This window comes from Triticum dicoccoides, chromosome 2B (genome assembly GCF_002162155.2).
Source record: "Triticum dicoccoides isolate Atlit2015 ecotype Zavitan chromosome 2B, WEW_v2.0, whole genome shotgun sequence".
NCBI classification, from domain to species: Eukaryota; Viridiplantae; Streptophyta; class Magnoliopsida; order Poales; family Poaceae; genus Triticum; species Triticum dicoccoides.
In genome coordinates, this window is record NC_041383.1 from 123,091,503 (window position 1) to 123,105,497 (window position 13,995).

The following is a 13,995-nucleotide window of genomic DNA, read 5'->3' on the forward strand; positions in this document are numbered from 1 at the left end:
AGAGGCGTAAAACCATTGGCGAGGAAGTGGCCCGACTCTTGGCAGCCGGGTTCATTATTGAAGTTTTTCATCCAGAATGGTTGGCTAATCCGGTGCTTGTGCTTAAGAAGAATGGCACTTGGCGTATGTGTGTGGATTACAAGGACTTAAACAAAGCTTGTCCAGCTGATCCCTTCGCTCTCCCTCGTATTGATCAAATCATTGATGCTACGGCGGGTTGTGAGCGTTTGAGTTTTTTGGATGCTTATTCTGGTTATCATCAGATCAAGATGGCAGTTAAGGACCAGGAGAACATGGCTTTTATTACTCCATTTGGAGCCTTCTGCTATGTGTCTATGCCTTCTGGGCTTAAGAGTGCCCAGGCGACTTATCAGCGATGTGTGTAGAACTGTCTTCACAATCAGATTGGACGCAATGTTCGTGCTTATGTGGACGACATTGTGGTGAAATCAAGAGAGAAGGAGACCTTGATAGATGATCTGAAGGATACCTTTGATAACATCCGGGTCTACAAGATGATGCTTAACCCCTCCAAGTGTGTTTTTGGTGTGCCTGCAGGCAAGCTTCTGGTTTTTCTGGTTTCCAACAGGGGCATTGAGGCTAACCCGGAGAATATCAAGGCAATCACCTCTCTGACTAAGGTGGCATGCATCAATGATGTTCAACGTTTGGTGGGTCGTATTGCTACTCTAAGCCGCTTCATAAGCCGGTTAGGTGAGAAGGCTGTACCACTGTATCAAATGATGAGAAAGACAAATAACTTTGCCTAGAGTGATTCCGCTAACGCTGCCTTTGAAGATTTGAAGAGACAGCTAGCTGAGCCGCCGGTCCTTGCTGATCACATTGATAAGGAGCCATTATTATTATATGTGGCTTCTAACACGCAGGCTGTCAGTGCGGCCATCGTGGTGGAGCGCAAGGAGGTTGGCAAAGAGCATCCGGTTCAACGGCCAGTTTATTACACCAGTGAGGTGCTTATTGAGTCCAAGCAAAGGTATCCACATTGGTAGAAAGTCGTTTATGGGATGTTCATGGCAAGCCGGAAGCTTAAGTAATATTTCCAGGGTTGTCCCATCACTATGGTCAGTTCTGCTCCTTTAGGAGATATCATTCAAAATAGAGAGGCCACAGGATGAGTCGCCAAGTGGGCCATTGAACTTGGGCCTCATGGTTTAAATTATGTACCACCCACTGCTATCAAGTCTGAAGCACTAGTGGACTTCATCAACGATTGGACAGAACTGTAGATGCCAGAAGAGAAGCCAGACAACACGTATTGAACTATTCACTTTGATGGGTCCAGGCAATTGGAGGGCTCAGGGGTCTGAGTTGTTTTAGCTTCCCATCGAGGTGACAAATTTTGTAATGTTCTATGGTTGATGTTTCCCTGTACTAAAATGCAGCTGAGTATGAGGCCTTACTCCATGGTCTTTGGATGGCTAAGGAGATGAGCTTAAGCCGCGTAAGGTGCTTTGGCGACTCAAATTTGATGGCTCAACAAGTATCAGGCAAGTGGGATTCCAAGGATCCTCTCATGGCGGCTTATTTCCATGAAGTTGATGCCATTGCTGGACATTTCAAGGGTTAACAAGTGGAGCACATTGACCGCACAAAGAACAAGGTGGCTGATGCTTTAAGCCAGCTGGGCTCTCAGCGTAAGCCGGTGCCGCCTAATACTTTCTTGGATATTCTGCATAACCCTTCTGTCAAGTTACCTACAGAGGAAGACTTGGTTGATCTTGACTCAGAAGCACAATTGGTGGCGGCTCTTCACGTCATCCCAGATTGGACAGTGCCATACTTGGCTTACATGACCCGGGGTGAGTTTCCTGAGGATGAAAACTTGGCCAGGCAGATAACCCGGCGGTCTAAGTCAATGACAATTTCCAATGGTGAGTTGCATCATTGCAGTGTCACTGGGGCATTTCAGCGTTATGTTTCTCTTGAGGAAGGTCAAGAAATTCTTCGTGAGATCCATGAAGGAGATTGTGGCCATCATGGCGGGTCAAAATCTCTTGTGGGCAAGGCTTTCCGTCATGGGTTTTATTGGCTGACGTCTCATGCGGACGCAGTGGATCTGGTCAGTAAATGTGACGGTTGTCAGAAGTTCTCAAGACATGCTCACGTGCCGGCTCAAGAGTTGAGGATGATTCCAATCACCTGGACGTTTGCAGTCTGGGGGCTGGACATGGTTGGGCCTTTCAAAAGGTCCAAAGATAAAAAGACTCACCTCTTGGTGGCAGTTGACAAGTTTATGAAGTGGGTTGAGGCAGAGCCAGTTAGTAAGTGTGATGCAGCCATGGCGGTTCAGTTCATGAAGAAGATGATATTTCACTTTGGTTTTCCACACAACATTATAACTGACAATGGTACTAATCTGTCTAAAGGCACCATGGAAGATTTTTGTCAACGTGAGCATATTCGACTTGATGTTTCGTCAGTAGCTCACCCCCAATCCAATGGTCAAGCTGAGAAAGCCAATCAGGAAATCTTGAAAGGCATCAAGCCCCGGCTTTTGGTCCCCTTATAACAGATGCTAGGTTGTTGGGTTGAGGAGTTACCCTCTGTGATACAGAGCATCAATACTACTCCTAACAGTTCTATGGGTTATACGCTTTTCTTCATGGTTTACGGAGCCGAGGCGGTTCTCCCTAGTGACATCCGACATGACTCACCCCATGTTGTGGCTTATGTTGAGGCTAACAATGAACAAGCACGTCAGGATGCACTTGACCTGTTAGATGAAAAGCGAGACTTGGCAGCAGCTCGATCGGCGATTTACCAATAGGACCTGCGCCGCTATCACAGCCGTCGGGTTAAGTCTAGAACCTTTTAGGAAGGTGATTTGGTGCTACGGCTCATCTAGGATCAAACTGATGCACACAAATTATCCCCACCTTGGGAAGGGCCTTTTGTGGTCAGCAAGAACTTGAACAACGGGTCATAGTACCTTATCGAGGAGGAGACCCGCCGGCTTTTGTGGTCAGCACAAAGACTCGCGTAAGTCGGAGGAGGAGACCCGCCGGCTGTGGAATATCACTCATCTTTGGCCTTACTACACTTGAGCCACCGGCTCTCATGATGTACATATTTTGACTATGTATATATTATGATAAGTAGTAAAGCAGGACCTCTGTCCTTTTTTATCCTCAAAGGTAATATGTCATTGTCATTGTCATCTCAAATGATCTCTTGGGGGCTGATCGTATCCGAATCCAGCTTGACCCGCTTGATCCGTCTTATGATCATATTCGAATCTAGCCGTTAAACCTTATGATCGTTAGGGGGCTTCCTGTTCAAACATAGGTCATATTCGAACCAAAGAGAACATAGCTTTCGGTACCCTCTTGATTGGGACACTGCCGAGCTCACTAGGGGGCATCTTGATCATATTCGAATCATAGCTCAACCCCTTTTGGGAACCGACTTTGATCATATTCGAATCAGATTCGTTAAAAAACTCTCAAGGTCATTAGGGGGCTTCCTATTCAAACATAGGTCGTATTTGAACCAAAGAGAACATAGCTGTTGGTACCCTCTTGATCGGTGCAACGCCATAGCCACTGGGGGCTACATGATCATATTCGAATCCTAGCTTAATCCCTTTGGAACGGTTTATTGATCGTATTCGAATCAGAAGCCTTGAATCTTTTACATTCTATTTGGTTTAAGTTTTATTTGAAGGCAACCTTTCTTTGACTTGAGACTTTTTGTTCAAGGATTTAAGTGCCAGCATGGTTTAAATTTAACCCAGCTTGATTTTGGCTGATAAGTCGCCAATATATGAGAATCATCATACCTTTGAAAGTGTTAGTTTCCAAAGATTGGGTTATCACCCTTACTGTTCGGGTCATATAAGCCGGCAGTGCACATCAAAAGATTACAGGTCTGAGATTATAGTTGTGTTTCAACATTATATGTTACAACAGGCTTATCTGTGATTCTTTTTCTATCTTAATGGTAATATGTCAAGATATTATGACCAGCCTTGTGGTAAGCCGCCAAGGGATCTTGTGATCTATTTCTATGTGCAGGACAATTAAAAGACTTGGTCAAGCATAAGGAAAGTAGATGATAAGTATAACATGGGTGAATATAATATGGCGACTTAATAGTGTTAAGCATCAAAACGTGCATGATGGCACGACAAAACAAAGTTATTTCTACTCTGTTACATGACTCCCCGAGTCTGAATGGTTAAGATTTTTTTTCAGCACGTCATAGGTATGAGCCACCTGGTGGATTAATTCTCGTGTTGACCTGAAGAATCCGGGTCAGCCCTCTCCGCTTCTTCACCCTGTTCCCTTTCCTGGAAGTTTGATGATGACCAGTCAATGCCATTCAAAGCTTCAAATTCATTGTCATCATCAATTAGTCCGGCCGGGTCAACTTCAGGGGCGAAGGTGTGCTTATGGAGTGGAGGGATCAGGCTGGTCACTTCATAATATTGCGTGGGAATTCTCCGATTCTCTGCTTCATAACCCGAATGATACTTAGTGAGATCCGCTTCATCAGCTATCAGGGTAGGGACGGGGCGTATCTCCTTCACAAAGTGGCAAAGTCTTCCTGCTCAAAGGGAGTGCCATCCTCCTTAAAACTTGGATAACCAGTGGCGATGTCAGTCGGGTCTAACTCCGGTAGCCAAGCTTTGGCCCGACTAAAGGCAGCCACAGCTCCGGCTCTTACAGACGATTGCCTTAGTTTAGTGAATCGTTGGGACATCACATAAACCTTCTTTAGCACATCTACCAGGAGTGTGAGCACTTCATTGGACAGGGACACTATGGCTAAGGCACGCTGAGACCCAGTGTACAGTTGTTCCACCAGCATATAAACCGCCTTCAGCTGGATCAGCATATCTTGGTTCTGATTTGAACTCCTGGGGCCTGCTCAAACAATGTCAGGTGAGTTAATTACAATTTATATTACCAAAGATTGTTGAGACCATCTGAGAGACATGGCGTTTTAAGCCGGATAATTCACCGGTTGCCACTTCAAGAGCCGCCTTCGCCTTCTCAGCTCGATTGATCAAAGCAATTTTTTATTCAGCCCAGGCCTTTTACTCCATTTCAAAGTCTTTCTTCAGTTTTTATTGTTCATAAACGCTGAATTTAAACTGGGAGTCAGCTCTTTGGGTTTCCGTCTCTTGGGCCTCAAGGCGGTTCTTCAAATCAGACACTTCTGACTCAAGTAGACTAGTGGTGGCCTGTACAAATACCGGGTCAAAATCAGGACTATCATTATGCAATATTAAAGTCCAAAGCCTTATGCAAGCAACAACACTTGGCACTTGGGGGCTAATGTCTACTGAAGAATTTTACTTAAAGTGGCGGTTCATGACAGTAAGTCCCAAGCACTTTGCAAGCAAGAGTACTTGGCACTTGTGGGCTAATGCATACTGCTGTTTCAGGTTTTCAAGTACTTTATTCAATACAACCATATCAAGGACCGGCTCAAGCATACTGGTTAAGCCGCCCCTTGGGGACTACAGAGTAAGCCGGATTTCTTACATATTTTATCCAAATATATTACTAATGTCATTAAGTTTGTTTCTAAGTCTACAACGTATTCATTATAAGCAATAGACTTGGGGGCTGGCATAGTAATGATAAATGAGTACAGAGAAAGGATTGTACCTCAAATTTCCGGTGCATCTGCTTCACCATGTCAATTTCGATGTCACGGCTGTTGTGCACTTGGCTCATATAGCCAGAAAAGACTTCTCCAATACTCATGTGAGTATAATCAGCGACATCAAGTTTGACCCGGAGGTGTTCCAGAAGCTCCTCCTTGGCGGAGCACTTGGCCAGCACGGTTGGTGTCCCCGGCTCAGCAAAGCCGGTCTTGGTGATCTCAACATTAGGGTATTGAGGATCATCCGTCCTGACCGGGCTAGGGATTTCCGGGTTTTCAGAGCCATCAGCGGCTTGCTCGGCAGGCAGGTCAGCAGTTGGCATGTCATGCGTTGGCTTAGGTGGTGGCTCATGAGTGGAGGTTTCAGGCGCGGCTGTTCCAAGTTCCGGCTTTGTTAAGACCGCTTCTTCGGCCGACTTTTTCTTTTTCGCCCTTTTGCTGGGTTTTGCTTTTCCACTGCATAAGGTCAAAAGGTTAGGGCAAATACAACGAATTGAAATGAATACATGATAAGCAGGTTATCATTACCCTAGAGCGGTCTTGAAAGCCGGCAGATTGGACTGCATTGAGTCGCCGGAGGAAGGGGAAGTTTCCTGATAATCCGAGTCAGAAGAATTGAGTGGTTGACGAGTGAGACCCGCCAAAGGATAAAAGAGATTTAAATCAGAAATCACCTTGTGCCGGCGCTTCCTTGGGGTGTTCGGTAAGCCGGAGGAGAGCTCCGCATCCTTGATGGTCCGGGTCTGCCTTCGGCTCTCATGAATCTGTTGTTTCAAAAGAAATTGAGGATCTTGATAAGCTAAGGGATGTGAAAATCTTACTTTCTGGGTTACTCTGTGGATTTTCTGTCCTAGCAAAGGCTCGGAGTCGGAGGAAATGATAGTTACCTCTTCATCCTTGCTATGGCTTGTTCCCGTGTCCTCCTATTGATAATCAGTGTCAATAAGATGGTTAAAAAAGGAGCCAAGAGAGTCAAGGGCTACCTCTAACTCAGAAGAATCTTCTAGCCGAAGCAAGTCAGAAGCGGTGGCTTTCTTGCCCTTCTTCTTTGCAGCCTCTTTTCTGGCAGCTCTCTTGGCCTTCCTGGCTTTCTTTGCAGCCTCATGCTCATACTTAACCTTCCAAAATTAATCACCAGCCTGTGAAAATTAGCAAAGACATGAGTATAGATAAAAACATCAAAAAATGAAGGTAATGTATTCAGATGGGCGGCTTACCACTGGAGCCGGGTTAGCTTCGCAGAAGGGGCTTAAGCCCACCTTACCACAATCTGCTAGGCTCTCGTTCAAGAGCGACTTCGTCATATCATTGATGACATCTTCAGGCAAATCATTAGGGCTGTGCCGCAGAGGATCATCTTTCTTGCCTGTGTAGGTGCACATCAGGCCGGGGCGGCGGCTCAATGGAATAACCCGCCAGGCGAGCCAAACCTAGACCAAACCGATGCCGTTTAGCTCGTTTCCCAGAAGAGCCTTGATCTTATCCAGGGTGGGGGAAAGCATCTTGCGTTCGACGACTGTGATCTTGTCAGGAAGTGGATGTTTGGATTCCACACGCAGAGCATGAAAGCCGGACAGAGGATTCTTGTCAGACAGAGAAGTGTCTTGACAATAGAACCATGTCTGGTTCCAGTCTTTGGGGTGACTTGGCGGGTTGGCATAAGGAAAAATTACGTCCCTCCGATGTTGGATCGAGACACCGCCAAGTTCCAAACTTTGGCTGTTGACACACTCATTCTGGCGGTTTAAGTAAAATATTTCTCTGAAGAGTAGTATGTTGGGTTCTTCTCCAAGATATACTTCACTGAACACTTGGAAATTGCAAATGTTAGACACGGAACTGGGTCCGATGTCTTGAGGACAGAGGTCAAAGAAATGCAGGACGTTTGTGAAGAATTTTGAGCTGGGTGGTGAAAAACCCCGGTTCATGTGATATGTGAAATCGATACCCTCCCCTGCTTTGGGGTGGGGAATTTCCTCCTCCGGGTCAGGAGCACAATAGGACATCACTTCCTTCTTCGGCAGATAGCCGGTCTTCACAAAGCCGTCAAGTGTGCTATCTATGATGATGGATTTGACCCAGTTGTAGGAAGTCGGTGCTTTTGGTGCCATTGTGATGAAAGCCTAAGTAAAATTGGAAATTTCCAGTTCAAATTTAGGCCAGAGAAAAACATTACAATGCATATTCAAGATGGTGGCTTATAAAAAGGGGCCTAATGGTATAAGGCTAATTATGTCAGATTATTTAAGCCCCCATGAGCATCATAAGCAGTTAGGTTATTTAAATCTGCCATGGGCAGTCAGGATTATGAATTGAGCATTGCCTTTTAAGCCGGTGATGAGAGTCGCTATGGCTAGGTGGATCTAACAAATATAGGTTTTTGCCTAAGTGTTGCATAAACAAGTTTCACAAGCTGCAACTACTATTTTGGATCAAATGGCTGTTCAGAAAAGAAAATATTCTAGACCTAAAAACGAAGTACAGATGCGTTCATTAGTTCTAATGAGGCCTTTGTACAAGAAAAGGGGATCTACTAGCATCTGAAATGGATGCGAAATAGCTACCGCATGAGTTTCATACTTCTCTAAGATCAAGAGAAGTTGCGGTGGAGACACTTCAAAGAATCCGTGATGAACAGTGAAGAACACAGAAGAACTCGACAACCCTAATGTGGATCTAAGGTGTGGAAAGGCAAAGACTTATGGACGCGGATCTACTTCGGAGGGGCACCGCCGTTCTCTGTATTGATTCAGGTCGATGCAGCGGCCGAGGTCAAGGAAGATGAGGTGTGCTGCGGCGGCGGCGGAGCTCGAGTGGCCGTAGGGTTGCGAGAGGAAGAAGACGAGGAAAGGGGAGAATGAGAAGAGACCTAGTCATGCCTATTTATAAGGAAAGACTGACAAGTGGGCTCGAAAAACGAGGGGGCCGAAACATGGTTATCCAGCTACTCGGACGCCTCGATTTTTGGGATGGTCATTAAGATAAGGATCCATTGAGATACGTTGGGCAAAACATGCATTAAAGACAGATGACGTCATGGCAGGTTATCATGAATTCAAAGGATGACATCATGGCGGGTTACAAAAATTTCATAAGCAAAGAGCAGAATTTTTTTCTTAATTGTTGAAGATTGACATGAACCAGTTCAAATCAATCTAGGGCTTAATGTTGGGGATATAACTATTAGGTATGACCCGCCCACGAGGGGTTGGGTTATACCTATGAGTACTCTTGAAGCCCAAGACCAAGGTTGAAGATGGCGGTTCAGTTAAGGGCCCAAAGCCTAGAGGCGACTTAAGGCCCGTAGAGATAAACCGCCATATGTACATGACTTGTATTGTAAGGCAATAATAGTTAAGAGACCGTGCCGGACACTATTTATGAGCCGGCCGGGACTCTACGAGCCACTGGGCGTCGACCTCTGTATATAAGGGGATGACCCGGCGGCGGTCCAGGGCAGGTAACATCAGATCGAGTGCTAGGTCAAGCGATTCCGCTCCCTAGTAATCGTGTCATAAGCAATCCCACTCAAAACTGGATCGTAGGCTTTTTCCTTCACCGTAAGGGGCCGAACCAGTATAAAACCCGTGTCCTTTGTCTTGATTAACCCATTTAAGCTTCCTAGTTGCGATGGTTCCACGAGTAAGTCCTTCACTAGGACATCTGACGTGACAATATCACGAAAGCCGTCGTTCTCCTTCCCGGCTTTGTCAGTTACACCGCACCGTTCTTGGATCTCCGCCGGTATCTCCGTAGTAGTGCATGCGTCTTCTTCTTTATTGCGGCAGCTGGCCTCTCTTTTCTTGAGTGCTTTCTGCCTCTTCTGCTCCCTCTATGTAGCTTTGGCTGCCTCTTGCTCTACCGCCCATTTGTCCTCGGCAGCTTCAAAGTTTGCCCACGTAGTTGTGACATCGCGAGCAGCGATGAACTCAGCACGATGGCATGCCATCATTTCACTACTATTTTTGTGCGGTCGTCGGCAGCGAGGAACTCGGCGCGGCGGGATGCCATTGCTTGCTTACCACTTAGTGTGCAGCGCGGTGGCATCAACGACGCTTGGTGAGAGCTCAGTGGCGGAGTGGCGGGACAACCATATATAGTGCATTGGTTTGTCAAGAGCTCAAGGACAGAAGACGAAGGAAATATGGATTCCCCTTCAATCCTAGTCATTTATTACTATCAGATATAAGGTTCCGGCAAAACCCTTAAGGTTCGAACTCTGGGGTGAGCACGAACATCCTCTCCCTACCGATCCACGCCCCGAAACCTCAGCGCGAATCTAGCTAGCACGATGAACAACACAAGAGACACAAGATTTATATAGGTTCGGGCCACCGTTGTGGTGTAATACCCTACTCCTGTGTGTGGTGTGGTGGATTGCCTCTAGGGCTGATGATGAACAGTACAAAGAAAGAACAGCCTCGCGAGGGGTGTTCTTGTGGTGGTGTGCTTGGAGAGGAATTAATCTGTCTCTGTGGGCTCTAGATGAGATGATCTCCCCTTTCTACTGTGGTGGCTATCTCTATATATAGAGGCCCTGGTCCTCTTCAGAAATACTAAGTGAGAAGGGAGCCAACAACGACCATTTTGAAAGGGGACAGCTAGTATAAGTTATCCTGACTAAAAGTGGCTTTGACTGCCAAAGGCACTGGTGATAACGCCGCCTTAGGCTCCATGGTGACCTCCGTCCTGCCGCCCTGCTGGTCTTGGTCTCGTTTCACTGATATGGAAACCTTTGCCTCATTCCTCGGTACTCCGCGCCTGCGCTTGCCCCCTTTGCACCAAAGAGGAAACGAGGACACTGCGCAGGCTGGCGCCCGCCTGGTCTTGATCGTTATGGCTTGCGTCACGAGCACCTCGCGAGGTACTCCTTGCCTTGATCTCTCTGCCTCCTCGCGAGCCTACCTGACGAGGCCCCCTTGAGGATGCCTTGTGTCTTCCGCCCCGCGAGGCTTTCCCCTCACGAGGGTCTTGAACTTGGGTTGATGAAGATGGGCCGTATTGGGCCACTGCTGAGCCACGCCGCAGACCACAGGCAGGCAAGTCTGGGGACCCCCGTTCCCAGAACGCCGACAGTAGCCCCCAGGCCCAAGGCACGCTCGGATTTGGCTTAGAAGTGAAGCCAAAGGGCAAGTGCGGAGCACCGCGGGCCCCAAAAGCCTGCGGTCTTGGTCGCCGCGTGGTGGTTGATTGGATGAGGGCGTCTCCGCTTCCCCACGCTTCCTCGACAACTGCTCGATTTGACGAGTCCCTGCTGCATGCAAAAAAGGGTCATCATTACCTGTGATCGTGGAGGCCGACGGTTGGCCTCCTCTGGACTACAAGTACAGAGAGGCTTGAGCCCCTGTTGTCCATCTCTTCTTTCTCCGCATGCTTCTTCTTCCTACTCCACCTTCGCTCTTGACGCCAATGTGAAAGTGCAACTATCCCTAGGTGGTTTTGGTAATTCATATCAACATATATCTCATTGAGCTAATACTATTCCAAGACTAATATTTCAGGGAAGCTCAATGAATGGCATGGCATGGATGATGAAAGTGGATCCCTCAAAATATTAAGGACAAAAGCATTGGCTCAAGCTCAAAAGCTCAAGACTCTACATTTTATATTTTAGTGATCCAAGATCACATTGAGTCTATAGGAAAAGCCAATACTATCAAGGAGGGATGAGGTGTTGCTTAATGAGCTTCTTGCTTCAAGTGCTTAGTGATATGCTCCAAAAACCATTAACTACTTTCTCATATCCACATATGACCTAAATCTAAAGTCAAAATCGGTCCCACCGATTCTTTCTATCCGGCACCACCGAGTTTAGATGTCATAGCCACTGCCACAAACCCTAGGCAAATTGGTCTCACTGATAGGGATCTCGGTCTCACCGAGATGGGATTGTAATCTCTCTGTTTCCCTTCGTAACGTTTCGGTCTAACCGAAGTGAGTGATCGGTCCCACCGAGAATGCAATGTAAACTCTCTGTTTCCCTTTCGTAACATTTTGGTCTCACCGAAAAGAGCGAATCGGTCCCACCGAGTTTACCTGACCAACTCTCTAGTTAGCTAATTACAAAATTGGTCTCACCGAGTTTCTGTAATCGGTCTCACCGAGATTACGATATGCCCTAACCCTAACCATATCGGTCCCACCGAGTTGCATGTCGGTCCCATCGAAATCACTAACGGTCACTAGGTTTACTAAATCGGTCTGACCGAGTTTGTAGATTCGGTCCCACCGAGATTGGTAAATTGTGTGTAACAGTTAGATTTTGTGAGGCTATATATACCCCTCCACCTCCTCTTCATTCGTGGAGAGAGCCATCAGAACAAACCTACACTTCCAACTTACCATTTCTGAGAGAGAAGTACCTACTCATGTGTTGAGGCCAATATATTCCATTCCTACCATATGAATCTTGATCTCTAGCCTTCCCCAAGTTGCTTTCCACTCAAATCTTCTTTCCACCAGATCCAAATCCTATGAGAGAGAGTTGAGTGTTGGGGAGACTATCATTTGAAGCACAAGAGCAAGGAGTTCATCATCAACGCACCATTTGTTACTTCTTGGAGAGTGGTGTCTCCTAGATTGGCTAGGTGTCACTTGGGAGCCTCCGGCAAGATTGTGGAGTTTAACCAAGGAGTTTGTAAGGGCAAGGAGATCGCCTACTTCGTGAAGATCTACTGCTAGTGAGGCAAGTCCTTCGTGGGCGACAGCCATGGTGGGATAGACAAGGTTGCTTCTTCGTGGACCCTTCTTGGGTGGAGCCCTCCTTGGACTCGCGCAACCGTTACCCTTCGTGGGTTGAAGTCTCCATAAACGTGGATGTACGATAGCACCACCTATCGGAACCACGACAAAAACATCCATGTCTCCAATTGCGTTTGAAATCTCTAAACCCTTCCCTTTACATTCTTGCAAGTTGCATGCTTTAATTTCCGCTGCTCATATACTCTTTGCATGCTTGCTTGAATTGTGTGAAGATTGCTTGACTTGTGCAAAGATAGCTAAAATCTGCCAAAGTCTAAAATTGGGAAAAGGTTAAGCTTTTAATTGGTCAAGTAGTCTAATCACCCCCTCTCTAGACGTACTTCAAGGTCCTACAAGTGGTATCAGAGCCTTGGTTTCCATTTGCTTTGATTTCCATAACTTTTGGTGGTCATAGCCTTGGTTTCACAACCTAGGAGAGTATGGCGTCTAGCGAGGGAAATTATCACCGTAGAGGTCCTTACTTTGATGGTACTAATTTTGCTAGTTGGAAGCATAAGATGAAAATTCATATTCTCGGACATAACCCCGCTGTTTGGGCTATTGTGTGTATTGGCTTGCAAGGTGAATTCTTTGATGGGAGGGAACCAAACCGTGAAGCTAGCGCGGATGAATTGAAGATGCTGCAATACAATGCTCAAGCTTGTGATATTCTCTTCAACGGATTATGCCCTGAAGAATTAAAAAAATCAGCCGTCTTGGGAATGCAAAGGAAATTTGGGATACTTTGATTGATATGCATGAAGGTACCGACTCCATCAAGGAATCCAAGTTGGATGTGCTCCAAAGTCAGCTTGACAAGTTCAAAATGAAGGATGGTGAAGGTGTCGCTGAAATGTACTCTAGGCTTGCTCTTATCACAAATGAGATTGCTGTCTTAGGAAGTGAAGAGATGACTGACAGATTCATCATCAAGAAAATCCTAAGAGCATTGGATGGAAAGTATGATACCGTGTGCAGATTGATTCAAATGATGCCCAATTACAAGAATCTCAAGCCAACGGAAGTCATTGGTAGAATCGTTTCTCATGAGATGTCACCCAAGGATAAAGAGGAACTTCACAACAAGTCAAGTGGTGCTTACAAAGCCTCATGTGAAGCTCCTACATCATCAAGTGATAAACAAACCTTCAATGAAGAATTGAGCTTAATGGTGAAGAATTTCAACAAATTCTACAAGAGTAGAAGCAAAGAAAGAAGCTCTAAGTCAAGGTCCTACAATGACAAAAGATCTTCCAGTCGAGAGCGCAATTGCTACAATTGTGGGAGACCCGGACACTATTCCAATGAGTGTACGACACCCTACAAGAGAAGAGAAGATTCTCCCAAGAGAAGAAGTAGAAGAGAAGAATCACCACCAAGAGAGAGAAGGAGTAGAGATGATTGTTATAAACGAAGAACATCCGGGAGAAGCAAGGATTCGGAAAGGAAGGACAAGTCATCAAAGAGCTACACAAAACGAAGACATCAAGATCATGTTGGTGAATGGGTATCCAGTTCCGACTCTGAACATCACTCTGAGAGAAGCTATCACTCCGACTCCGAACATACTCAAGATGAAGGTGTTTCCGGTCTAGCACTTGTGTCGACCAACTCCTATGA